We start from the raw sequence: 26,627 nt of genomic DNA on the forward strand, positions 1-26,627 counted from the left end.
ATTTACTTTCTTGGTTGGACAAATTTCCAAGTATTTTATTTTTATTTTTGAGGTAATTGTGAATGAAATAATTTTCTTAAATTTTTTCTCAGCAGATTCACTATTGGGATATAGGAAAATTATTGGTTTTCATATGTTAATCTTGTATTCTGCAATGTTACTGAGCTAGTCTTTTGGTCATTTATTTTTGGTTGGGGGTCTTATCAATTTCATTTATTTTTTTCAAAGAAGCAACTCTTTTTTGCATTCATCCTTCATATTTTTAATTCTCAATTTCATTAATTTTGGCTTTGATCTTAATTATTTCTTGTCTTCTTCTGGTTTTGGAATTATTTTTTTCCTGCTTTTCTAGGACCTTGAGATGTAGAATTAGGTTCTTTATTTAGGATTGATATTCTTTCGTTCTCTTCCTCCCTTCCTTCCTCTCTCCCTCCCTCCCTTCCTTCCTTCCTTCCTTCCTTCCTTCCTTCCTTCCTAATGTAGTTAGTTAATGCTATAAACTTTCTTCTTAGAAATGCCTTATGAGTGCCTCAGAGAATTTTAGTATGTTGGATCACTATTCTTGTTTCTTTACAGGAATTTTAAATGTTTCCTATGATCCATTCCTTCTTTAAAATAGTATTGTCCAGTGCTCATTTCAATAGCACATACTCTGTAATTAGGAACAATGCAGAGAAGATTAGCATGGCCCCTATGCAAGGATGTGCAAATTCATGAAGCATTACATTTTTTAAAAAGTTCTGTTCAATATCCTTATATTTATGTGGTTCTATAACTTTCCTTGCTATTGATTTCTAATTTAATTTTCATTATGAACTGGTCTGGTTAGATGCATGGGATTTTATTTTATTTATTTATTTATTTTTAATTTGGGAAGCCTTTGACCTAGAATTTAGTCTATTTGGAAAAGGTAACATGAGGTAAGTGAAGAAAGTGAATTTCACTTTTGTTAGATGTTTATAGACATCTATAGATGACTATTAGGTCCATTTGATTAGTAGTATTAGTTTGGAAGTATATTTGTTGATTTTATGTTTGGATGACCTGTGTATTGGTGACAGGACTGTTTTGAAATCACTCAGTGTTCATTGTATTGGGGAGATTTAAGTTCAGGAAGTATTTATTTTATGTAATTAAGTGCACTGGTAGTTTAGGCATAAATATTTACTATCACTATATCTTTTTGTTGGATAGTTTCCTTTACCAATAGGTAGTGACCTTCTTTGTCTCTTCTTATTACTTTTGTTGAAAATGTGCCTTATCAGATTGAGAATAGCTACTCTTGCCTAATTTTGAACTCCATTTGCATGGAATATCTTTTCCTTTCCTTTTTACTGCCAAGGGATGTTTTTGCCTATAAAATGAGTCTCCTGCAAACAGCATAAAGTTGAATGTGTTTTTTTTTTTTTTTTTTTTTTCGTGGTGCTGGGGATTTGAACTCAGGGCCTTATGCTTGCATGCAAGGCAAACACTCTACCAACCAAGCTATATCCCCAACCCGGAATGTGTTTTTAATACAATCAGCGAATCTATGTCTTTTATTAGGACAGTTGAGACCATTTGCATTCAGAGTTATTACAGAAAGATCATTTTTATTTCCTCCTGTTTTAATTTTTTTCATGTACTTATTTTGGCCTTAACTTTCATTTACCTTATTTCTCTTTTAGAAGGCTTCATCCATTTGAGAACTCTGGGATTTGTGTTTGAGTTCTTCTGTTTTCAGTATTTCTTTACATATTTTCTGTAGTTCTAGCTTACTGGTCATGAAATTCTTTAGTTTATCCTTATTATGAAAAGTCTTCTAAAAAACTGAAAGATAACTTTGCTGGATACAGTAACCTTGACTGGCAATTGTTTTTTTCAGAGTTTGTGTTATGTCATCCCAAGACCTCCTGGATTTTAGAATGAGTTAAAAAATTAGAAGTGAACCTTATTTGTTTACCTCTAAATGTAACATATTTCTCTTGTGGTTTTTAATATTATATCTTTGTTCTCTATGTGAGGCATTGTAATTTTGTTATGACTTAGAGAGATCCTTTAGCAATTTCATCTATTTGGGGTTTTATATGATTCCAGTATGTGGATGACCATAGAATTCCTAAGATTTGGAAAAACTCCTGTTATTATCTTACTGAAAATGTTCTTAAATGCTATTAACCAGTATCCAGTGCCCTTTTCTATGTCCTGTTCTTCATTAAGTTTGGTCTCTTGATGTTGTCCCACAGTTCTTGAATATTTTGATATGGTCTTTTGCTTTTTTTTCCTTTAATTTGTACTGAGTGTTCAAGTTCATGTACCCCATCTTCGAGGCCTGAAGTTCCATTTTCCAGTATTCTAATTTGTTGCTCCTACTTCCAGATGAATTTTTTATTTGATTTGTTGTGTCCTTTATTTCCAAGGGCTCTGATTACTGTTTTTAAATCTCTATCTCCTTATCAAAATCATCTTTAACCTTCAGTAGTTCTCTTTTAATTCATTCCTTAGATCTTCTTTTAGCTTATTAAACATTCCAATAATCAATTTTATAGTTTTTCTCTTAAACAGTCACTTCCATATATGTGGGTTCATTTTTATTTACTCCTGTTTTAATTTTTTTCATGTACTTATTTTGGCCTTAACTTTCATTTACCTTATTTCTGGGGATTACAATTGTTGGGGATTCTAAGTTTTGAGGGGAGATTTCTTTGCCTATTTCCTCATGTTTTCAGAAGTCTTGGAATTGCATATCTATTGAGATGGATTCCTCTTCCTATTCTTTGGTATGTCATTATCTCTTTTGTAGTAAGTCCTATTGGTTGGTATCTCATAGCTTCAACACCTAGACTCAGCACATCCAAAGTGTTGTTCTTGACCTCCAATGCCATTCAGTTTCCCACTATAGAACTGCTGATTTAATTCATTCTTGGAGAGCTGCTACTTGGGATTTTGTGATTGGTTTCGGGTTTTTGTCTCCCCATTCAACATGTTAAAGTATGATTGGAGCTTAAGCGGGGTTAGTTTGTGCGTGAAGTGAGGTTTTCTGCTTACTTGGCTGATTTTGTGTGTAGCTCAGCCGTACTGTCTCTACCATGTGAACTTACAGTACACCAGTCACTTCCCAGTCCCTCTTAGAAAAGGGTGAGGCGAATGACCAATACATAGCATTAAAATAAATGCCCAGTGCCAATTATCCCATCTATAATACTAATTACCACACAAAGAGGAACGGTGAGGTCAACGTTTAACATCAGCAACAACACTAAACAGCTGCAACTTAGATCTAACATTAAAGTAAACAGCAGGTGTCAACTATGTTATTCATAGTCAACATGAATGGTAGGGGGGGCACCATTTATATAAATCCAATAGTTCTAAATGATAGTTAAAATTACAGTTGCTTAACATATAATCAAATGGTGTATAGATGCAAAAGAAAGTTTGAAATATTAAATGAACATGGAAGAGCAAGGTGACGACTATAAAGGAGGATGTTTTAAAAATAAGTAGTAAAATAGAGGAAGAGGAAACAAGAGAATTTGGCAATTTGAGGGGAAAAGGAGAAAAAGAGCAGTAAGAGAAACAAAACACCAAAGGTAAAAATAAACAAAAAAATTAAACCAAAGAAACCCATAAAAACCCTAAACTTCCAAGGTTAAAAAAAAAAAAAAAAGGTAAAATAACAAATGGGCAGGGAGAAAAGATTAAAAAGTGGAAGAAAAAGAAATATATAACCTCGAACCAATCAGCACAGCCAGAAAACAAACACACACACACACACACACACACACACACACACACACAATAAATAAAAGGGGGGGAGAAAAGAACATACTTCATGAAAGATGAAGGGATTGTCTCTGCTGATGTGGTCCAAATTGTTGTCAAGGATGGAAGTTCATTGCCTAATTGCCTATACTGTTGCACAGTTCGTTGTCTTGTTGGAGTGTGCATCCTTTAAAGCCAGGGCTAGGGGTTTTTAAACTGGATCTCTTTGTGTTTCTCACCAAGTTGTCAGCGGCAGGGCCTAGAACAGAAGCTGGCTGTAATAGCTCTCAGCTTCCCTTCTCACCAGTAAAAGGTGGGGCAGACTGGAAGCACTGGAACTGGAGTTTGTGTTTGGGTCAGCACACTCCCAGAGTGGGGCTGATGAGGAGTTCCAAGTGGAATGTCATCAGCTGGCTCTGGAATGTAGCTCTGATTGCCCTTTGAAACTTTGTTGGGTGGCACTTACTCCAGAGAGGTTAGGTCCACCCACCCTGTGGATGGGCTGATGTGGATCTCTGCTGGATGCCTGAGTCTCAGGGACCTCCTGAGAAATCCACTTGTATGATAAGAAAACTAACCCTCTGCTGGTCTCAGATATTCCACCACTCATGAATTTGATCTTGCTGGGATCAGACCCCAAGTGCAAATGCACCCACCTGTCCACCTTTTGGACTCCCTCCTGCTGGTCCCATGAGCCACCAGAAACAAAAGAAAAGCAAGTTTCTCTCCCCTTCATATCCTCAGCCTGAATTTCCCTGGGCATAATCCTCTCTGTGCCTGTTCCAGTCAAGCTCAGTCAGGCACACTGTGGACCCCATGAAAGGCGTTTCCTGGGACAGTCTGACAATGCTTTCCACGGATTCCTGGGCTCCTCACCATGCATTCATTTCAAAATAGCTTCTAACTTCAGCTCTCCACTTGCCTGAGAGAGAGACAGAGGGCTTACCAATCATCAATTTGCTGTGCTTCCTCTGGATCAAATATGGTCAGACTGCCTCTCTGTTCCACAGGCCTGCCCATGCCAAACATTTGCAATGCTTTTTTTCTCTTTCTGCCTTCATTCTGCCTCACCCCCTGCCTCTGTGATGAACGGTACTACTGGTACTGCCGGCACTGCTGACTTGTCTCTAGCATATTATCTCTTGTTGTATGTTCAAAGCTCCTGAATTTCTAGGTCTCTATGATTATTTACTGTCCAATGTTGAATTTCAGTGGATTCTCTCAGTCACCCACCTCACTGAGAAGAATACTCCCACTGCTTGACTTTGAAGTCATGGAGCAACGGAAAACACGCCTTTTGTTGAATTTGCCATCTCACCTCTGTCCTGTATAGTTTTAAACTATGAATTTTATGGAATGTGAATTATATCTCAATAAAAACCTTGAAAAGCCCTTGTATTGGTTCTATTATAGTATTGCTATAGGAATGAAATGAGACTGCAAAGCACTCTAGAATCTAAATCATATTTAGGAATCAATGCCACTGTACAGAGGAGAACATAGGTTTCAATGTCTGTAACAGGATTCGGTTTTCATGGAACTCATCTTAATGTCTTGTCATGGGGAAAGTTATAAAAAGGGTTAATGTCACTCAGAATGCTTGCTGTCAAGAGTTTTATAAAAGAGCTATAAACTGCTCAAAGAAGAATGTATTTTTAAAAAATGGAAGGCACAAGAGAAATGTAGATAAATTGCACTTTTTGTTGGGATCTGCCCCTCTCTACATGTTAACACCACTTGTATAGTAGCTGCCTTACCATTCTGCAAAACCCCGCAGGAAGGAAGTTTCATTTGGTTCTTCTCCATTTCTCTGTAATGCTCTGCCTTTAGTGAGTGTTCAACTGATAACAGATGCATTCTGACAGACTTTTTTCTTTAAACCAATATTCTATTTGGAACACTAAGCACAATCTACAGGCTATTGAATGGACTTCAAACACCTCCCTCTGGGAACCTACGAGCTGTTACTTTTTTGTTGAAAGGGGGAAGGGTGCAAGTTCACCCCAAGGCTCCAGGCAGAGTTGGAACTTGAGGTCAGTTTATTGCACACTGCCTCTAGGCCACCATGGCACACACCTCCCCAAACTCCTCCCTCGGGGCTGCTCTCTGCAGCTTTCCTGCTGTGATGGTGACCCAGTCCTGCCTGCTCTTCTCTGTGCTTGTCTAACTTGAGCTTGCTGCAGTACTTGACTTTTGTGACATTCCTTTGGGATGCTTGCCTCTCTCAGTTTGCGGATCACCACTTTCTCTTTCCTTCCTTCCTTCCTTTCTTCCTTCCTGGTCATCCCTTCTCACCTGTCTTTTTGGCCACATCTTTAGCTTATCCTCTCTGTGACTTATTTTGTTCCCCCTCACTTCTTCACTAGTAATATGACTTTCCTTAGCGGTATCAGACAACTCCTAATGCCTTGGTGAAGTTGGTGCTTCAATGACTACTTACATGTCCACAATTCCCAAACCATCACTAAGACTTCTCTCTTGATTTCTGTAACTGAATATCCAACTGCTTGATGGAAAAATTCCACAATCCCCTCAATCTCAGTGTGAGTAGGGTACCCTGTTTGAAGTCCCATGACCAATGCCTATGTGAGTCTTATGAAAAAACAACAAAACAAACAACAAAGAAAAACCTAATATGCATCCAGAAATCCAGGAGCCATTCTGGATTTCTCTGCCTTGTTCTCCTTTCAGCCAGTTATCTCTTACAGAACATTCTTCCTCTCTAATATCTCTCATTTCCTTTTGTCTTAGTTTTTGTTCTCCCCTAAGACAAGTATTTGGGTTTAAAGAATTGGTTGGGAGTTCTTTTTTTCCCAGGAATCACCATGAAGGAGTAGGGAAGTAGGCAAGGACGGAGGAAAACCACAAAGGATGTGTCGATAAGCAGATTATTGCTAATGGCAACAATAGCATAGTCTAGTTGGGGAACGTATGAGAATTCTTGTAGAACCTGCCCCAGAAGTGTCCCACCAAAGAGCAAGGAAGCTGGGGTGTCTCTCTACCAACCCCTACCTGTCTTTGAGGATTACCCTTTACATAGAAAGCACCTGCTGTAGCTAGACATGATCCTCAGGAGGCAATCAGTGTAGACAGAAGTTTTCTGCAAAGAACTTTTACGAGGGTCAGGGCAGGTGTGGACTGCAGCTCAGCTAACCTCACCCATCATTCCTTAGATGAACAAGTAAACTGGTCTCCTTGAGGCATTAACGTTTTAAACATTTTTATTTTAATATTTTACACATTCTTTCAGGAAGATCTTTAACCCCTGTTGTGCATGCATACACACACCTGACCATAGCAGACACCTTTCCTTCTAGTAAGAGACCTGTAGTATCTCTCCATAGTTTTTATGATGAAGACTGATTACCTTAGTTTATGTTTCCAAACTACATTGCAAAATACCTGGGGCTCAATGGTAGGCTCACAGGGATGGGGCAGAATAGTTGAACATCCTAAAAAACAAATCAAGACAAGCAAAAAGAAACTGTTTGTTTAGCATATAGTCTGTTAGTTTCAAGATAGTTCAGAGTTTCAAAATTAGATCAGTCAACATCCCTTTCTGTAATGCCATATTATTTCCAAGTTAGGTTTTTGACTGTTGGTGTGATTGAAAACAAACACCAAGTGACAATCCGTGTGGATCTGGTTCCAAGGATTGAGGAGTCATGTAGGGACAAGAGGAACACCATTCCACTAACAAATAATCATGGTTATTTAAGAGTGAAATAAAAGTATTTTTCCTCTTTCAATTATGTGCATGACTTTTTCAAATGACTGCTGAGTTGTTAGTGGAGATAAATACTAAGGTGTGAGACTTCACAACTGAGGAAAAGAAACCCTTAAGCATTTCTTTTGATCAAAGGGCAATATTAAAACATGATTAGAGGCTAAGGGTACTGTGCACTGGGAAATTTGGGAATCCCTGCATTCCACCCTCACTTAAAACCCTGACCAACCTCTTCTGTCTCATCTGATGCCATTCTCATATGCAAATTTCTCACTTCATGGAAAGTCCAGGGAGATTGTCATGCCGTTCTGCCTTCGCAGGTACTGATCCTTCTACTACGATTACTTTTTCTCGTACCCTAACCTCTCAACACTGAGCTTAAGGATTACTTCTGCTAGGACAGGTCCCTGCTGATTTTGCTTTTTGCCCAAGTGTGATTTAGAGACCCTTCTGTCCCCATAGCCTCTTCCCCTAGCTCTTAATGGACATTCTTTTTGCTACACCCTCACTGATGGTTAACTTTCCCATCTGCCACACTGATTGGTGATTTCCATAAGCTCCATGAGCATAGACATTTTGTTCACTTTAACCTTGTTGGCATTTTTTTTTTTTTTTGCTAATTTAACATGATTAATTAGCATGATGCCTAACTTGGTGTTATACTCTAAAACCAATAAGTGAATAGATCAAAGGAAAATGAATGCAAGATTTAATATAAAATAATAAACAGTTATTCTCTGTCTTCTTATGATTTAAACATTTTTGTCATGATTTTTTACATATGCCACAGGATGGTTACATATACCATCTGCTGTGTGTAGAGGGATCTTAACTTTCCCTTTACCTCTATTTCTCTTATCCTTTGTATCTCAGCTGTCTTTTCTTTCTCAAGGTAGAATTTTACATTTACATTTAAAATATTATATGTTTATTTGAATTTTTTTCTTTATCTCCAAATCATGAGTTCTGGGAGAACAGGTCCTGTTGACCATTGCATCCATAATTGAGCATTTTGTGACACATAGTCAGCACTCAGTAAATTTTAGTAGATGAATGTGAGATAAGTCAGTGAATCTTTGATCTATGAAAGCTTCATGTGTTAGCATCAAGACATGAAGACTCTTCTGGTGGGATGCAGTTTTTTCAAGAGCAGGTGGAAAGACTGTCCATATTGTGAGAAGGAAAGACCTAGGCAAGGGAGGGCAGAGTTTAGAATTTTAATTTGTAGTTGGAAAGAAACTGGGAGCCACTTTAGGTTTCTGTCAAAGGGGGTAGGAAGTCACATGATCAAAATCGAGATGAGTGCAGTATACAACAGCCTATTTCTTACACTGTTTATAGCATTTCACTTCAAAATGGATTCTCCACCATTGAAAATCTGCCATTTTTTCATCTGCTGAAAAGTGGTGAAATTAGATAAATGATAATGCCCTGTCTGTGTTCACTCCTCAGTCAGAAAACCTCAGCCTTAAATGTTCCCCAGTGCAAACTCTCACTAAATGAACACAAAGAGCTCAATGAAATGGCTGCACATTTGGCAACACTGAGCATTTTCGGAGGAAGAGGAGGCAGAACACAACAACAAAAAGCCCCTAACACAAATTGTGTCCTCTTCATGCTGGAAGGAGGACTTTGGATTAAAATGAGAAGGTTCACCAACTTCAGAAAAATTGCATTCATTAGGAAGGTTTGGAAAAGTCATATTTCTGGATAATTTCCTTGTTTTCAATGGCATTTCATTAAAATTTCTTTCCTCTCAGTCCCTTCCCCCATTCTTAGTTTCTTTTTTCATTTTTATTTCACAAGTCCCTAACTTAAAAAAAAAAAAAAAAAAAAAAAGTCAGCATTAACCTGCATTCAATTTTAAGAGATTGATTCTTGGGCATATAATCCTAAATTTTAAAACTGAGAAAGTTCCAGGTAACAACCTAAAAAATACAACTACCTACTTTACAGTTAATTAATGCTTCTGAATTGGTACTGTTTGAGGTTGATAAGCTCCAAATATGAATTCCACAGCTCAAAGCTGAGGAAGTTATATTAAGAAGACAGTAGAAAGGAAAAATAATTAGCAGATGTTTTCTAAGGAGGGTACATAAATGATGTCTGTGTCACCCAAACTAAGTCTTGTTGACTCAGAGTCAGTCATCAGACGTGTTTGGTATTATGTAGATTTTAGGCACCATGAGCCAGAACTAATATAAAGATTATTTTATTGCATGTATTTCTTTGCTTTAATTTTGAGAAGAACTGTCAGGCTTCTGTATATCTATAGGCATTTAAAAAAAAATCAAGTTACCACCAGGCATGGTGGGCACATCTATAATCCCAGTTGCTTGGGAGGCTGAGACAGGAGGATCAGGAGTTGCTAAGCAACACAGTGAGACCCTGACTCTAAGTAAGGCTGGTGATGTGGCTCAGTGGTTGAATGCCCCTGAGTTTAATCCTTGGTACTCCTCTCCCCATAAAAATCAAATTATCTACATGTTGATAAATTCAAATTTTATTACAAACCAGAACATTCGAGGGTGTATGATTATCAAGTTCAAGTCAGGATAGCCTAGGTCATGCTGGTAACAAGTGATTTTAACATGTCAGTGACTTAAACCCAGAAAACTTAGTTCTTACCCAGACTACATGTTCACATAGGTAGCTGCAGCTCTACCACTCATTGTCTTCACTCTGGGACCTTCCTGAAAGAGCTGCCTCTCTCTGGAACCATTCCCAATCACAGAAGTGAAAGAGAGTTGGTGACTTCTACATATCAATTATATTCACTTTCATTAAATAGAACAAGTTATGTGGCTATACCTACATTTAATAGCTCAGGAAAACTAGGAAATATAATCTTCCTCCAGGATAAAGATACCAAATATTTGTGAATAGTTATCAATCGCTCCTTCATTTTTTGGTTATAAAAACATTACCAAAAGGATTTAAAAAGTTGTCTAGGATCACTTGCTAAGCTGGGTTTGGACCCAGATTCTGGTTACTCCCTATATTCAGTGCTTCTTGTGTGTGAACTTGTAGACATAGAGTCACAAAAGATGGATGCCATTTACAGAGGCCAGCTGTTCGCTAGGGCCTGTCTCATACCATGGTTTCACTCAGACATGGTCATATTCTCTTATTGGCCCTTTGTTTCCAATATTTGTTTTTGTTAAGTATTCTTTTTCAGTCAGAATTCTGTCAGATGCAAAAACATTATGAATTTTGGTGTAAGGGATTTATTATGGGAATTGGAACTTAAACCATGTGGGGATAGTTGGCAAAATTAAGGTCCAGAAGGGAAGTTGAAGACTCAGAAAAGTCACAGTCCACTCAATATGATAAACCAGACATGTCGAGTCACCAGAATAGGACAGGGAAGGTTTTCATGGGAGTAAAATGGAAGGCTGGGCATCTGTGTGGCCATGACCCTGGTAGAACCACCCATAAGCACCTGTGGTTGGCCTTGGACAGTGATGAGTCAGTAGCCATCCGAGTTGGTGAAGGAGAGGGAAAATGACTGGAAATCACAGTCCCTTTTTGGTTGTCTTATAATCATGTCCAGTCATCGCCACCTCCAGATGGCAGTGACTGCTTCTTTACCTCTGCCTCTCAAATCTAACTTGGAAACCTTACCTGGCAGTGATTTCAGAAACAGTTCCAGTTTAATAAAGCAGACAAAGTACAACCCTTCACACATTCTCAGTTTGATGAGGCCTCATGCTACACCAAGTGTAATAGTTTCCTCCTGCTGCTAGTACAAATTACCACATACTTAGAGGTTTACACAAACAAATTTATTATTTTACAGAGCTGGAGTTTAGACATCCGAATTGGGTCTTAGAGGGACAGAAGGGCTGTGTTCCTTCTGGAGATGCTAGGGTAGAACCCATTAGCTGCCTTTGCCTGCTTCTAGAGGCTGCCTGTGTGCTGCCACTCTGGCTATGGTACCCCAAACCCTGCTTTCATCATCCTATCTCCTTTTCTCAGTCTGACTCTCCTGCCTTCCTCTTTCCCACAGGACTCTTGTGATTATTTTGTCTCCACCTGTATAATCTAAAGTAGTCTCTCCATCTCAATGTTATTAGCTTAATCATATTAGCAAAGTCCCTTTGTCATGGATGGTGATGTATTTACATGCGAAGTTGGATATGAACATCTTGGGAGGTCATTATTTGTTCTACCATAATAAGTCACAAGAGTCTGAAAGTCTGTAGGTCTACAGAAGGAATTGGCAAAAGAATAGCCTGTGCAATATTTACTATAATCTTTTTTTTTTCTTTTTTTTTTTTTATTGTAAACAAATGGGATACATGTTGTTTCTCTATCTGTACATGTCGTGAAGGCATACCATTTGTGTAATCATAAATTTACATAGGGTAATGTTGTTTGATTCATTCTGCCATTTTTTCCCTTCCCCCCCTCCCCTCCCACCCCTTCCCTCCATCTATACAGTCCTTCCTTCCTCCATTCCTGCCCCCCTCCCTAAACCCAACTCCAACCCCAACACTAACCCTTCCCACCCCCCATTATGTGTCATCATCCACTTATTAGCGATATCATTCTTCCTTTGGTTTTTTGAGATTGGCTTATCTCACTTAGCATGATATTCTCCAGTTTCATCCATTTGCCTGCAAATGCCATAATTTTATCATTCTTTATGGCTGAGTAATATTCCATTGTATATATATACCACATTTTCTTTATCCATTCATCAATTGAAGGACATCTAGGTTGGTTCCACAATCTGGCTATTGTGAACTGAGCAGCTATGAACATTGATGTGGCTGTATCTCTGTAATATGCTGATTTTAAGTCCTTTGGGTATAGGCCAAGGAGTGGGATAGCTGGGTCAAATGGTGTTTCCATTCCAAGTTTTCGAAGGAATCTCCACACTGCTTTCCAGAGTGGCTGCACTAATTTGCAGCCCCACCAGCAATGTAAGAGTGTACCTTTCTCCCCACATCCTCGCCAACACCTGTTGTTGCTTGTATTCTTGATAATCGCCATTCTAATTGGGGTGAGATGGAATCTTAGGGTGGTTTTTATTTGCATTTCTCTTATTACTAGAGATGTTGAACATTTTTCCATATGTTTGTTGATTGTTTGTAGGTCTTCTTCTGTGAAGTGTCTATTCATTTCTTTAGCCCATTTGTCAATTGGATTATTTACATTCTTGGTGTAGAGTTTTTTGAGTTCTTTATAGATTCTGGAGATTAGCGCTCTATCTGAAGTATGAGTGGCAAAGATTTTCTCCCACTCTGTAGGCTCTTTCTTCGCATTGCTGATAGTTTCCTTTGCTGAGAGAAAGCTTTTTAGTTTGAATCTATCCCAGTTATTAATTCTTGCTTTTATTTCTTGTGCTATGGGAGTCCTGTTGAGGAAGTCTGGTCCTAAGCCAACATGTTGAAGCTCTGGACCTACTTTTTCTTCTATAAGATGCAAGGTCTCTAGTCTGATTCCGAGATCCTTAATCCACTTTGAGTTTAGTTTCGTGCATGGTGAGAGATATGGGTTTAGTTTCATTCTGTTGCATATGGATTTCCAATTCTCCCAGCACCATTTGTTGAAGAGGCTATCTTTTCTCCATTGCATATTTTTGGCCCCTTTGTCTAGTATGAGAAAATTGTACTTATTTGGGTTTGTGTCCGTGTCCTCTATTCTGTACCATTGATCCACCTTTCTATTTTGGTACCAATACCCTGCCGTTTTTGTTACTATTGCTTTGTAGTAGAGTTGAAGATCTGGTATTGCGATACCCCCTGCTTCACTCTTTCTGCCAAGGATTGCTTTAGCTATTCTGGGTTTTTTATTCTTCCAGATGAATTTCATAATTGCTTGCTCTATTTCTGTAAGGTACATCATTGGGATTTTAATTGGAATTGCATTGAATCTGTATAGAACTTTTGGTAGTATGGCCATTTTGACAATATTAATTCTACCTATCCAAGAACATGGGAGATCTTTCCATCTTCTAAGGTTTTCTTGAATTTCTTTCTTTAGTGTTCTGTAGTTCTCATTGTAGAGGTCTTTCACCTCTTTTGTGAGATTGATTCCCAAATACTTTATTTTTTTCGAAGCTATTGTGAATGGGGTAGTTTTCCTAATTTCTCTTTCTGAAGATTCATCGCTTATGTATAAAAATGCCTTAGATTTATGTGCATTGATCTTATATCCCGCTACTTTACTGAATTCACTTATGAGATCTAAAAGTTTCCTGGTGGAATTTCCTGGTTCCTCTAAGTATACCATCATATCATCAACAAATAGGGATAGTTTGAGTTCTTCTTTTCCTATTCGTATCCCTTTAATTTCTTTGGTCTGTCTAATTGTTCTGGCTAGAGTTTCAAGGACGATATTGAATAGAAGTGGTGAAAGAGGGCATCCCTGTCTTGTTCCAGTTTTTAGAGGGAATGCTTTCAGTTTTTCACCATTTAGAATGATATTAGCCATGGGTTTAGCGTAGATGGCCTTTACAATGTTAAGGAATGTTCCCACTATCCCTATTTTTTCTAGTGTTTTGAGCATGAAGGGGTGCTGTATTTTATCAAATGCTTTTTCTGCATCTATCGAAATAATCATGTGATTCTTGACTTTAAGTCTATTGATATGGTGAATTACATTTATTGATTTCCTGATGTTGAACCAAACTTGCATCCCTGGGATGAAACCCACTTGATCATGGTGCACTATCTTTTTAATATGTTTTTGTATGCGATTTGCTAAAATTTTGTTGAGAATTTTTGCATCGATGTTCATTAAGGATATTGGTCTGAAATTTTCTTTCCTCGATGTGTCTCTGTCTGGTTTAGGAATCAGGGTAATATTGGCTTCATAGAATGAGTTTGGGAGAGTTCCCTCCTCTTCTATTTTCTGGAATACTTTGAGAAGTATTGGAATGATCTCTTCTTTAAAAGTTTTGTAGAACTCAACTGAGAACCCATCTGGTCCTAGACTTTTCTTTGTTGGAAGGCTTTAGATGACTTCTTCTATTTCATTACTTGAAATTGGTCTATTTAAATTGTGTATGTCCTCCTCGTTCAGTTAGGCAATTCATATGTCTCTAGAAACCTGTTGATGTCTTCAAAATTTTCTATTTTGTTGGAGTATAGATTTTCAAAATAGCTTCTAATTATGTTTTGTATTTCAGTTGTGTCTGTTGTGATATTTCCTTGTTCATTCCGAATTTTAGTGATTTGGGTTTTCTCTCGTCTTCTCTTTGTTAGTGTGGCTAAAGGTTTATCAATTTTGTTTATTTTTTCGAAGAACCAACTATTTATTTTGTCAATTTTTTGTATTGTTTCTTTCATTTCAATTTCGGTGATTTCAGCTCTCAGTTTAACTATTTCCTGTCTTCTACTACTTTTGGTGTTGGTCTGTTCTTCTTTTTCTAGGGCTTTGAGCTGTAGTGTTAGGTCGTTTATTTGTTGAGTTTTACTTCTTTTATTAAATGCGCTCCATGAAATAAATCTTCCTCTAAGTACTGCTTTCATAGTGTCCCAGAGATTTTGATATGATGTTTCTTTGTTCTCGTTTACGTCTAAGAATTTTTTAATTTCCTTCCTAATATCTTCTGTTATCCATTCATCATATAGTAGCATATTGTTTAATCTCCAGGTGTTGGAGTAGTTTCTGTTTTTTACTCTTTCATTAATTTGTAACTTCAATCCATTATGATCTGATAGAATACAAGGTAGTGTCTCTATCTTCTTGTATTTGCTGACATTAGCTTTGTGGCATAATATATGGTCTATTTTAGAGAAGGATCCATGTGCTGCTGAGAAGAAAGTGTATTCGCTCTTGGTTGGATGGTACATTCTATAAATGTCTGTTAAGTCTAAATTATTGATTGTGTTATTGAGATCTATGGTTTCTTTGTTCAATTTTTGTTTGGAAGATCTGTCCAGTGGTGAAAGAGGCGTGTTAAAATCACCTAGTATTATTGTGTTATGGTCTATTTGGTTTCTAAAATTGAGAAGGATTTGTTTGACATACATGGATGAGCCACTGTTTGGGGCATAGATGTTTATGATATATCTTGCTGATTTATGCTTCCCTTAAGCAGTATGGAATGTCCTTCTTTATCCCTTCTGACTAACATTGGCTTGAAGTCCACATTATCTGAAATGAGGATGGATACTCCAGCTTTTTTGCTGAGTCCATGTGCATGGTATGTTTTTCCCCATCCTCTCACCTTTAGTCTATGGGTATCTCTTTGTATGAGGTGAGTCTCTTGCAGGCAACATATTGTTGGATTTTTCTTTTTAATCCAATCTGCCAGTCTATGTCTTTTGATTGATGAATTCAGGCCATTAACATTCAGGGTTATTATTGAGATATGATTTGTATTCCCGGTCATTTGGTTCATATTTAAAATTTTTGACACATCTTGGTTCCTCCTTTATTTGACAGTTCCTTTAGGATAATTCCTCCCTTTGCTGATTTGCTTCTTTGTTTTTTATCTCTTCCTCATGAAATATTTTGCTGAGAATGTTCTGTAATGCTGGCTTTCTTTTTGTAAATTCTTTTAGCTTTTGTTTATCATGGAATGATTTTATTTCATCATCAAATTTGAAGTTAAGTTTTGCTGGGTATAAGATTCTTGGTTGGCATCCATTTTCTTTCAGAGCTTGAAAAATGTTGTTCCAGGCCCTTCTAGCTTTTAGGGTCTGGATTGAAAAATCTGCTGATATCCGTATTAGCTTCCCCCTGAATGTAATTTGGTTCTTTTCTCTCACAGCCTTTAAAATTCTGTCTTTATTTTGTATGTTAGGTATTTTCATTATAATGTGCCTTGGTGTGGGTCTGTTGTAATTTTGTGTATTTGGAATCCTATAAGCCTCTTGGACTTGATTTTCCATTTCATTCTTCAGATTTGGGAAATTTTCTGATATTATTTCATTGAATAGATTGTTCATTCCTTTGGTTTGTTTCTCTAAGCCTTCCTCAATCACAATAATTCTCAAATTTGGCCTTTTCATGATATCCCATAGTTCTTGGAGATTCTGTTCATGATTACTCACCATCTTCTCTGTTTGTTCAACTTTGTTTTCGAGGTTAAATATTTTGTCTTCAATATCTGAAGTTCTGTCTTCCAGGTGTTCTATCCTATTGGTAATGCTTTCTATGGAGTTCTTAATTTGGTTTATTGTTTCCTTCATTTCAAGGATTTCTGTTTGGTTTTTTTTCAATATCTCTAACTCTTTATTGAAATGATCTTTTGCTTCCTGAATTTGCTCTGTTAACTGTCGATTGGTGCGATCATTCAATGCCTGCATTTGCTCTTTCATCTCACCGTTTGCTTCCCTAATCATTTTAATTATGTACATTCTGAACTCCCTTTCTATCATTTCTTCTGCCATGCTGTCGTTGGATTTTATTGATGTAACATCCCGATTTGTTTGGGTCATTTTCTTCCCTTGTTTTCTCATATTGTTCAGGAATCAGTGGGTCATTAAGATATTGCAGATTTCCTCTATCAACTTATAATGTCCCTGAAGATTGCTAGTATATCCCCTCTTATCCTTCAGTAGTCTGAAGTCTTGGAGGAAGTTGATAATGCAGAGCTCCACGAAGAAGCTCCCTCTCTAGGGGTGGTGACCCTCAGGTGGCGTATATTCCCTGCTAGTGGGCAGAGGTGCCTCCACTTGTTGACCAATGGTCATCCAATGCGGAACTAGACTGCGGGCTGAGGCAAGGCCTGTTTGTGCCTGTGTCTCTGGTTTTACTGTCCCTGTGGGAAAACCTCCCCCAGCCGGGAAGACTCACTTGGTGGGGACGTCTCGCTGGTCAGGTGCCCTCCTAGAGGTTCCCCTCAATCTACAACTACCACCTGGGCTGGGCTGTCTTCCTCTGCAACGATCCCAGGGGCCCGGACCTACGTCCTGGGCCTGGGCGCCTCACCCTTCGCAGGCGAGTCTCCTTAGGCTGCCTCTCCCAGAGAATCTGCCCGCTGCCCTGGAAACTTCGCTCCACCCCTAGGCGTGTCTCTGTGTGGCTCTTCCAGTAAGAAGCCACCTAGCTCCTGGGACCCTGCTCTGCACCAATCGCCTGGCTATGCGGCCCCTCCTCTGAGCCACCACCTGGAGCCCCATACAATAGCTCCGAGACCCAGAGACCCGTCACAAACCTCCTCCTCCGGACAGCCACCTGGTTTCCGACGCGGTCACTAGGAGTCCAAACAACTCACTTCGGGTCTCCTCCTCCCGCCAACCACCCGTAGCCCTAGGCAGTCACTCCAAGTCCAAGTGACCTGCCCTGTTCGTCCTCCTCCTCCTTGGGGTAGCCCCCCGGGTGTTCAGGAGCGAAGGCTCCAAGACCAAGTGACTCACCACGCTCCTCCTCCAGGCAGGCCACCGGTGTTCAGGAGCGGTCGCTTTTAGTCAATGAACTCACCACTCGCCTCCTCCTCTGGCAACTGCCTGTGGCTCTGATGCAGTCACTCCTAGACCAAGCGTCCCACCGCTCTCCTCCTCCAGGCAGGCCACCAGTGTTCTGGAGCAGTTGTTCTGAGTTCAAACAGCTCGCCACGCAGCTCCTCCTCAGGCAGCTGCCCGGAGACCCAGTGGTTGCTCGAATCCAAGTGCTGTGCTGAGTCGCCTCCTCTACGATGATCCCAGTTGTCCGTGTTTACCGCTCCAGCGGGGGGAGGGGCATCTCGCCGAGCAACTCCACTTCACAAATTCCCTGCGTTCCGGGGCTACCGCCCCATCCGGGACGCCTCCCCAATGGGAGAGACTCACCAGGTGGCTTTGAGTTGGTCCCAAGTCTCTCACTATCTCCTCTTTTGAATCTTGCGTCCTGGAGCAACGTGAAATGCAGCCGCCCTCTAGTCCGCCATCTTGGCCCGCCTACTATGATCTTTAATAGAAAATCTTTCCTGAACTTTGGTCTGTAGCTCAGTAGATTGATTTGTTATTCTGTAGGAAGAAACTTGGATATGCAGCACAATTGACAACCTCAGATTTCTAAGATAATATAGTATCTCCCCATTTTTGAAATCCTTATAGAATCATAAATTATGATTAAATTCTAACAAATTTAATGGAAGTCTAAGAAATCATTTCAAATCCTTTGTGAAGCAATGAATGCTAGTAAAACATGACAAGGCCACTGCCTGCTATATAGTATCAGATCTTCCACTGGAGTTAGATGCCTATGTCTATGAATGATGCCAACCTTTCCCCTAGAACAGAACTACACATAGCTATTGAAAAAATGGTGATTTTTTTCCCCAAAGATTGATCTCATTTAGTTTAGGTTCATTTTATGTCAATTTTTATATCATTTTATCTTCAAATTTTATAAATCTCTATTTTCATCTATCACCCAGAGATGAATTTTTCTGGATATGACTTATTAGACCTGAACAATATTTTCCTTTCAATCATACTTCCATTTGGTTTATTCCACATTGGGGAAACACTCATTTTCAAATATCTCTTCACCCTGCAGAAAAAGAGTTCATTAATGAAAGTTTCATTATGTACAGTTTTAATCTGTTTAGGTGTTTTATCTTCTTTATGCCTTGTGAAGCAGAAGTGTAGAAGTCCTTAGGTTAAGAAGTAATTGGTCAAGATTAAGTTTTTCCTTCAGATCCAAAAATTGATAAACACTATAGATCCCATTAACTATGATTAGAACTTTTAATCATAAAGAAAAATCAAGGGGTGTCATGTAGAATCCTTAATAACACTTGGTGATTGCTCAAATGCAGTTATCTCTTGAGTCATTCATTGTCTTTAGTTTGTTTTATCATTTGTTTCCTAGCAGAAAAGTGAGAAAGAACAGGACTATAAAGCTAAACTACCTATATTTCAAATTCCACATTTGCTAGCTATGTCAGGTCAGCCAATTATTTAATATTCTCAGTCACAGTTTTCTCATCTATAGACAGATGATGTAAGAGCTTCTACTTCAAACACAGTTTTAAGAGCTAGATGAACTAATGCATTTCACATATGTATAATAGTACCTGAAATTATATGCATTAATTAGTTCATTCATCTAACAATACAAAGTATTTGTTATCATCACAGTAGTTTTGGGATATTGATACAATTTCTTTTTCAACAAACTGAGGGTCACAAGTTGCTAGGTTACAGCTTTGAAAATCATAGATACAGAGATAGAATTCATTTCTGTCTAATTACAGAGCTCTAGTTGTACACCTATCATTTGTCAAATATGAGCCTTGATTTGTGTACTATTTAGGGTCAAATTACAATATTTTTTAGCAATTCAGAATCTAGTAGTTGAGTGAACACACTATGCTGGTAAGTTAGCTAACTGGAGCCCTGGGAATACATCATTCTGGACAGTCTAACTTTCCAGAGAACAGAGGTTTAGGTATTTGCCAAAATTTAAAAATTATTTAACTTGGATTGAACCTTGTGTAAAATGTCTTATTCATTTCTCTGACTTCTTAAACAGATTATATTGAACATGATTTAAGATCACATTAATAACTCAGTCATTTATTATTGTGAACCTCTTTTATATATGTATTCTAATATAAAGACATTCTGAGGGTTTATTATAAAAAGAATGACTATTATTGACTTGGACTATTATGTATTTTTAAGCTCCCATGCTTGATTTATGCAGTCATAGATGTTTTCTGTCTGAGTGTTACTACTTGTCCTTGTAATTATCCATATGTCTGTTTGAATTGCCAATCCCCCCTAAAACCATGAGGGGGAAAAAACTGTTGATCAGGCAAAGCTGAGATTATAAAATCTACTGTAGAATTGGAGATCATTACCTTGACATTTTTGGTAGTATTTCAAAATAAGAAAATTAGGTAGAAATTTATAGGGTGGGATATGAACTGGGTGATTTTAATGTAGATCCTATAAGGCAAGTAAGTGGCTGGAAGTAAGGAACAATTTATGCATTTTGAGCTCTGACTGGTGAGCATGGTGAGGTGAGAGATTTAAAGCAAGTCTTGGTGATCAAGCTATTGTTTTGATGTTTGCTTTGTTGTTCATTTGTGTTTTTACTTTTCTGGTGCTGGGGATCCAACACAGGGTCTCACAACATGCTAGGCAAGTGCTCTACCACTGACCTACATCCCAAGCCCTAGGTTTTTCTTGTTAATAAACAAGCTCTTTCAGTTGGGTCAGTTATATTTTATGAGTATATATTTACTGGAGTTAGATGCTAAGTTGTTTCTCCTACTTCCAAAATTGGATTAGGCAAGTATGATTGATCCCAGAATTATATAGTACAAGGACAGAGATATTTGTTGGTTTGGTTTCTTCACTTTCCTCTGTTCCTTGGTGCTTCTATGCAGAATGGGCCACTTGGTATGTAACTGGAACTGAATCAAGAGTCAAGAAAACCTCTTGAGCCCAAGAAACTCACACACCTGAGGTTTTAGCTTGGGTTTGTGAAACCCATTTAAAAACTTAAGACCTCTTCTCCTTTTCTTGCTTAATTCCTAAAAGACTTGCTAATGTCAGGTAGCCACCATTGTCCACTAGCTGAATGTCCAGGTTGTTATGGCTACTTCAGGAATGATTGAATTGTAAGTGCTAGTAAAAGTGAGATTTGTAAACAGTCATACAAAGTAATCCTTTTGAATGTCGTATTTTTCTTTATTGATATTTGGTTTACCAGTTCATATTGAGTATTTCACAACTCTTAGTATCTTGTTCTTTGTTGACTGGAAATTTATAAAGTAAGGTTGTTTAGGCACATTTTTTTTTTTTTTTTAACCATGGAATTTTATTGCCTTGTTCTGAAGTCCTTGAGTTATTTTATTATTGATTTAAATAGCCCAAGATCATGGGAATTTAGTGCAGTATACAGGAAAGTAACATTATTGAGCAAGTCTAAAGTATATAATTAACACCTAAAATAAAATGTGTATTGTTTTAGATCTATACTATATTGATTGGGGAATAATAATAAAAACAGTTAAAGGGCCCTCATGGTTCAGCAGCTACAGACTGAAAAAAATTTTTTTTGACTTAAAAATTTCAGTTGTTTATAGTATTTTAAACAAGATGAAAAATAAAATATATATTCTTCCAGCAAAAATTCTTTCTAAGAATTATGTATGGTAAATGGAAATAAAAAACGGATCAAACAAGGTTTTTGAAGTCTCATTAACCATGGAATTTTCAGTGTAGATATTGTAGACGCAAATTTATTTTGAAATGACAGAAATTCCCAAACAATATTTGAAACATGTCTTGGTTACTGCACTCAATACTTATTTTTCTTTTATTTTTTCCCCCACTTACATATTTATTACTATAAATTGTTGGCATCTGGCCCAGAATCATAAAGCCTGTTTTCAGAAAAAATAAAATAAATAAACATTTTTCAGCAGATTTATACACTAAGAAGCAAGCTTAAATTTTGTTGTTTAATTAACAACTTTTATTCAGGAAAAGTGAGTAGAAACTATAGTGTGGATAACATGGTTGTCTCTTTCTTTTTTTCTTAGCTAATTTTCCTATTCTTGACTACAGTGTGTGTGTATGTGTATGTGTATATATATAAATTTTTTTTTTCAAATATAGGGAACAAATAAAAACCTCCCTGTACAAGATGACTTTTTCTTAGGATGTACATGTATGTGAAATACCAGATGAGATAGGCTATGATCTAATTTATGTTATAGAGGATGAATTTCAATAAAGCCTATTTAGTTACACAGATGTCAAACAGAGATAAATGGCAGCCTCTGGGGGCAAACAGAGGTGACTGTGCTCCACTGATTTATGAGTGTGGAGTCATGGAATTGAATTCAGTAAACATGCAAATAATACTTATTGAGCATGTAAGTGTCAGGTAGTCATGCTTAGCACTTAGGATACAGAATTAAAAGGCTCCTTTCTGAAAATTTCATAGCACAATTGAAAAGGAAAACCAGTTAAAAAAAAACAATGTGGTAAGTAATAAAAGTAGGTAAAAACGTTGATCACTGTCAAAGCATAGTTTTCAAAGAGTTGAAACTATGATCCTCACGTAAATGTATGACGAACACGTGTCAAAGATTTTGTTCAGGTACTGATAAATGAGAGACCCAGTTAGGTGATAGAACCAGTTCAAAAATATTTGAAGAGATAAATATTGACAGGAAACTGAATACAGGAATATTAAGACAAGATTCCTAGGTTAGATATAAAACTATCTAATTTTCTACAGAACAATAAAGCTTAATATTTGAAATTATTTCTCCTGAATTTAAACATTTATGTCTCTCTTGAATGAAAATCTATAAATTGACAGGTATTCTTACTAAATTTGGGATCTTTTATCAATTGTCATCAAATCGAATAATCAATAAAATATATTCTGTAAATGATTCCTGGATTTTTTTCCCTTCCATATCGACACTGTGCTGCCTTTTTGCCTTATTTTCAAGTTTTAGAAAACGATTTTTTAGTGAAAAAATTTTCAGGAAAAACAATGCTGTAGTTTGGATCTTAAAGGCCCAGGTGTTGAAGGCTTGTCCTCAGCCTGTGGTGCTGTTGGGAGGGGGTGGACCCTTTAGGAGGCGGGGCCTAGTGGAAAGAAGTTAAGTTTAGGGGAGGTGTACCCTTGAAGGGGATATTGGAACCCTAGCCCTTTCCTATCTCACTTTTTACTTCTCATCTATCATGTGATAAACAAGTCTTCTCTGCCACAAGCTCCCATCCATGATGTATTGCACCACCATAGGTCATAGGTCAAGAACAGGACCAACCAAGTTTGGACCCAAAACTCTGACCCAAAATAAACTTTTTACTCTTTTAAGTTGATTCTCTCAAAGATTTTTTTTTTTTTTCTGCCATGACAGAAAACTAACACAAAGCATGTGAAAGAGAGGAAGAATTGAAGTCAGGTAAGTTAAGGAGAGAAATATCTGAGGTAGGGTTTCAATAAATGGGAAAAAAAAATGTTTTGGGGAGGTCATAGGGGAAAGACAGTGGTAGAAGGAAGGAAAAATAGTTTAATTCCCCAAATCATTTCATGAGCAGTTTTATATTTTCTTCTGTGACAGATGACACACTATGGAAACCAATTTATGAGATGTTTACTTGATACTTAGTCACATTTGTTATGGCCATTGTGTTTAAAAAGTCAGAAAAATCAAACTACCTGTATACTTATGAGGAATTATGAATCAGTTCTTTTTAAAGCCATCAATTCATATGTCAGAGAATCTAATATTTTTTTTTTTTGGAAGGAAATGCCAAAGACAATGAAACAAGATATTAGAAGGAGATGATTTGGAACTACCCTGAATTTGAAACTGAGCAGGGCCTCTGATCACTGACTATACCTCTGAAACTTACTTAGTCCACCCCATTCTTTGTTTTTGTTTTCATTGTTATTTCTTTCATTCCTTTCCTCTCTTGCTCAGATATGGAATGAAATCTGGCAGCAATCATATTTGATATCTCATTGAATGAGCACAGTGCATGTGAAAGAAGCAGCATCTATGTATCACTTTTCTTCTTAAGCTGTAGGCATGGCATTAAATGGAATGGGATGGGATGGAACAGTGGAATAAACCAGAATGGAATGGAATCTCTCCTGAAACACCTTTTTTTTTTTTAAATCTAAATTCTTTATGCTGTTAAAAAGATATTGTTTAGACTGGGTTGTAGCTCAGTGGTCTAGTCCTTACCTAGCCCTGAATTTGAATCCTCTGCATTGCAAACAAAAATGATATTTAGCTCCACTTTTCTCTGATAGTAATTTACCTTTTATAGGTCAAGTCACATCCAGAAATATTTATTAATTTAACATCTTTAATTAGCAGAGCTTTCTCAGTGGGCAATAACTGTAAACCATGTGGATAATTTGAACTTTTTGGTATTGTTTCCAAGGAGGCAGTAAGATGACTACACTACAAGCCAGTGATCTTATTGTATGAATTGTCGTGATTAGAAATTTTCAGGAACAATTTAAGGCATCTAACCAGGAGAGCTCTAAACACAAAATAAAGGAGGTGCTGCACAAGTAATCCATTTATACATGGCATTTATTTTAGCCATTTTTAAAAATTTTGACTTGGCAATTGATCATTGGATTTATAGTATTTAACATTGATCTTCAAGAAGGCCAGTTTCATGTTCACATAAAATATGTACAATATTTCACTGTCTATGTGATCCTCTAGGATTAATTAGGGAACAATTCAACAAGATTGCTGTAGAATTTGATGCTATCCAAAATATTCGTTTAACCCAAAATATGATGAATGCTTGTTTTATGTGTTTCTAATTGGGCAGTTTCACATTTTGCCAACAAGTAGAATTAATAAGTAGGTTAAATTTAATTGACTTGCTTTGAGCAAGGGGTTGAAGCCTTTCAATAGGAAAGCCTGGACTTTTTCAAACAATGACAATAATGATAATAATAATAACCCTTTCCTGAATAGATTTTGTTGTACTTTCCTAATTTTTCTTTTTAGGTGACTTAAGCATCTGGGATCTTTTTAAATGAATAGCAAGACTTAAACTTTTGGAAGAAACTCTTCTTCTGAAAGAAATGGCTTCTATTTGCATGGAACAATTAGCTATAATTAGCATGCAAGTTTTAATGATATTGTATTGTGAAGCTGATTAGGCCTGTGAGATTGAAGATGCAAGTCACTTCTATTGTTTATTGTATGCAAATCTAACCACTTAGCTTTAATTAGACATCGAAACCCAGAACAATTATCAACAATTGTTTTAGTATTAATGAGGAGTGTGAACTGCCAATCATGACTTTTTAAATGACAGAGACTTATAAGAATTGATTTGGCATCCAAAAAAATGAGTCTTTTTTAGCTCATACTTTACAAGGTGAAATCAAGTATGGACCAATCTGGCCGTCAAGGTTTCTTTGTCTTCCTGTTTCCTTCTCTGTGCTTTTTTACCTTATAAAAACTAGTGGTACGTGGTTTGTTGAATAAAAGGAAGCTTAGAATAAAATTTAGTGTTTTGAGAGGATCCAGAACATGGATCAGATATATTCCATTGTTCATGTTCTGGTGGAATTCTCAGTCAGTGGGTTGGGGTCCAATCAATTACTAAAACATGTTATCCTATGTATCTTGCATAAGAAAATCATTACGTAAATTAATAAGCAAATTATGATGCTTGTTTTAGCAATCTTACAACACCTGAAGAATATTGTAAAATCGTTGATTTAGTCTTCCTTGGCTACAGAATTGCAAGGATAAGGTACTAAGCAGTGGCTATTTGATAACCTGCAAGCTCTCCTTTTATTATTTCCTGACCCAGTTTTCTCATCCTGCTTTACCCTACCTGTCCTAAGGAGGACATCTTAGAAACACATTCACACTATCCAACAAGAATAAAATCAAAGCCAGGTGCAGTGGCATATGCCTGTAATCTCAGCAGCTCTGGAGGCAGAGGAAGGAGAATCCTGAGATCAAAGCCAGCCTCATCAACTTAGCCAGACCCTAAGCAACTCAGCGAGACCGTCTCAAAATAAAATATACAAAGTGCTGGAGATGTGGCTCAGTGATAAAGCTCCCATAGGTTCAATTTATGGTCAAAAATAAGAAAATCAACCTAATTGAGGATGAGAAAATTATATTCATTTGTGGCTAATTAGTATTGCAATTCAGGAAAACAGAAATTCAAGCAGCCTTGGAAATATGCTCCAAGGTTTTACAAAATGGCAGCTGTATTTATAGCTTTAAACTGCAATGGGGTTAGAAGTGCATCACTTATTGATCATAAATTATTATTGATGCTGAAACAAGTTAAGCTGTTTTATAAGGATTAGGTAAAGTCTTAGTCTCTGAGTAAAGGAAGGGATTGGTTGCACAGAAGGTCAGAAAAGGCAACAAACACTGTTTTAGAAAATTTCAGTTTGGAGTGGTCCAAAAGACGGTTCCTATGGTGGTATGTGGGGGTGTTGTCTGCAGCTCAGATTAGAGGTGTAGAGGTCTAATTCAGCCCATTTCAAATGCCCTGACTGAATGCTACTCCATTTTGATTTTCTTCCTTGACAACATTAAATCATCAGTGACTTGCTTCCATTCACTTTCCCTGAACTATTTGTACCCAAAAAATGGAACCCTGAAAAGAAAATTCATTAGCCAAAGGAATGAATACCAAGTTCCAGTCTTCAAATGTGAAAATTTTTGTGGGTGTGGGGTAGAGTTGTGGGGGTCTCCCTCATACCCCTCAAATTCAACCACATTTAC

The 26,627-nt window shown here is 37.4% G+C and overlaps 1 protein-coding gene and 1 non-coding gene across 4 annotated transcripts in view; both read left to right on the forward strand.

The window, feature by feature from the left end:
* The window catches only part of Macrod2 (mono-ADP ribosylhydrolase 2), a 2,075,735-nt gene that overhangs the window by 1,295,414 nt on the left and 753,694 nt on the right, over positions 1-26,627 (forward strand). The window lies entirely within an intron of this gene.
* Positions 629-733, forward strand: LOC124978381 (U6 spliceosomal RNA). Its single transcript, XR_007107414.1, has one exon. It is a non-coding gene; the product is annotated as a U6 spliceosomal RNA (small nuclear RNA).

This window comes from Sciurus carolinensis, chromosome 2, assembly GCF_902686445.1.
Source record: "Sciurus carolinensis chromosome 2, mSciCar1.2, whole genome shotgun sequence".
NCBI lineage: Eukaryota > Metazoa > Chordata > Mammalia > Rodentia > Sciuridae > Sciurus > Sciurus carolinensis.